The sequence below is a fragment of the Petromyzon marinus genome, unplaced genomic scaffold (assembly GCF_048934315.1).
Source record: "Petromyzon marinus isolate PM22_M1 ecotype Great Lakes invasive population unplaced genomic scaffold, UKy_Petmar_22M1.pri1.0 PM_G_Scaffold_55, whole genome shotgun sequence".
Taxonomy (NCBI): Eukaryota; Metazoa; Chordata; class Hyperoartia; order Petromyzontiformes; family Petromyzontidae; genus Petromyzon; species Petromyzon marinus.
In genome coordinates this window covers 1,475,001-1,477,500 of record NW_027423008.1, presented here as the reverse complement: position 1 = coordinate 1,477,500, position 2,500 = coordinate 1,475,001, and positions in this window count along the sequence as shown.

The following is a 2,500-nucleotide window of genomic DNA, read 5'->3' as shown; positions in this document are numbered from 1 at the left end:
GGTCCACTGTTTAGATGTCCTCACAGCAGGTTTACAGAGTTTTAGTTGCTGCCTGTATGCACGAATCAGGTGGACCAAGGGAGTTCTGTGCGAGCCGAACAGCCCCGTGACCCACAAGAGAAACATCCCCGCCAAATTCGAGCGTTTGACGGGGTCTATCCGTGAAAAAATATTCACGTTTTTGAGTGCACATGCATTTCTGCTGCAAATGCCTCTGGAAGTTTCATGCCGTTCGTATGCCAATTGTGGCAACACGAAAATGACCCGTTTTCCCATTCCGAGGGATTTCTGTGCGACCCTAACAGCCCCGTGAGCCACAAGAGACACATCCCCGCCAATTTCTAGCGTTTCACGGGGTCTATCCGTGAAAAATATAGACGTTTTTGAGTGCACATGCATTTCTGCTGCAGATGCCTCTGGAAGTTTCATGCCGTTCGTACGCAATGTGGCAACACGAAAATGACCCCTTTTCCCATTCCGAGGGATTTCTGTGCGACCCTAACTAACAGCGCCCGTGAGCCACAAGAGAGACATCCCCGCCAATTTATAGCGTTTCACGGGGTCTATCCGTGAAAAATATAGACGTTTTTGAGTGCACATGCATTTCTGCTGCAGATGCCTCTGGAAGTTTCATGCCGTTCGTACGCAATGTGGCAACACGAAAATGACCCCTTTTCCCATTCCGAGGGATTTCTGTGCGACCCTAACTAACAGCGCCCGTGAGCCACAAGAGAGACATCCCCGCCAATTTCTAGCGTTTCACGGGGTCTATCCGTGAAAAATATAGACGTTTTTGAGTGCACATGCATTTCTGCTGCAGATGCCTCTGGAAGTTTCATGCCGTTCGTACGCAATGTGGCAACACGAAAATGACCCCTTTTCCCATTCCGAGGGATTTCTGTGCGACCCTAACTAACAGCGCCCGTGAGCCACAAGAGAGACATCCCCGCCAATTTATAGCGTTTCACGGGGTCTATCCGTGAAAAATATAGACGTTTTTGAGTGCACATGCATTCCTGCTGCAAATGCCTCTGGAAGTTTCATGCCGTTCCTATGCAATGTGGCCACACAAAAATGACCCGTTTTCCCATTCCGAGGCATTTCTGTGCGACCCTAACAGCCCCGTGAGCCACAAGAGAGACATCCCCGCCAACTTCTAGCGTTTGACGGGGTCTATGCGTGAAAAATATTAAAATTTTTGAGTGCACGTGCCTTTCTGCTGCAAATGCCTCTGGAAGTTTCATGGCGTTCCTATGCAATGTGGCAACACGAAAATGACCCCTTTTCCCATTCCGAGGGAGTTCTGTGCCACCCTAACAGCCCCGTGAGCCACAAGAGACACATCCCCGCCAATTTCTAGCGTTTCACGGGGTCTATCCGTGAAACATATAGAAGTTTTTGAGTGCACATGCATTCCTGCTGCAAATGCCTCTGGAAGTTTAATGCGGTTCGTACGCAATGTGGCAACACGAAAATGACCCGTTTTCCCATTCCCAGGGATTTCTGTGCGACCCGAACAGCCCCGTGAGCCACAAGAGACACATCCCCGCCAATTTCTAGCGTTTCACGGGGTCTATCCGTGAAAAATATCAATTTTTTTTTGACTGCACATGCATTTCTGCTGCAAATGCCTCTGGAAGTTGCATGCGGTTCGCATGCAATGTGGCGACACGAAAATGACCCGTTTTCCCATTCCGAGGGATTTCTGTGCCACCCTAACAGCCCCGTGAGCCACAAGAGAGACATCCCCGCCAATTTCTAGCGTATCACGGGGTCTATCCGTGAGAAATATTCACTTTTTTGAGTGCACATGCATTCCTGCTGCAAATGCCTCTGGAAGTTTCATGCGGTTCGTATGCAATGTGGCGACACGAAAATGACCCGTTTTCCCATTCCGAGGGATTTCTGTGCCACCCTAACAGCCCCGTGAGCCACAAGAGAGACATCCCCGCCCACTTCTAGCGTTTCACGGGGTCTCTCCGTGAAAAATATCACATTTTTTGAGTGCACATGCATTCCTGCTGCAAATGCCTCTGGAAGTTTCATGCGGTTCGCATGCAATGTGGCGACACGAAAATGACCCGTTTTTTCCCATTCCGAGGGATTTCTGTGCCACCCTAACAGCCCCGTGAGCCACAAGAGACACATCCCCGCCAATTTCTAGCGTTTCACGGGGTCTATCCGTGAAAAATATAGACGTTTTTGAGTGCACATGCATTTCTGCTGCAGATGCCTCTGGAAGTTTCATGCCGTTCGTACGCAATGTGGCAACGCGAAAATGACCCCTTTTCCCATTCCGAGGGATTTCTGTGCGACCCTAACTAACAGCGCCCGTGAGCCACAAGAGAGACATCCCCGCCAATTTATAGCGTTTCACGGGGTCTATCCGTGAAAAATATAGACGTTTTTGAGTGCACATGCATTCCTGCTGCAAATGCCTCTGGAAGTTTCATGCCGTTCCTATGCAATGTGGCCACACAAAAATGACCCGTTTTCCCAT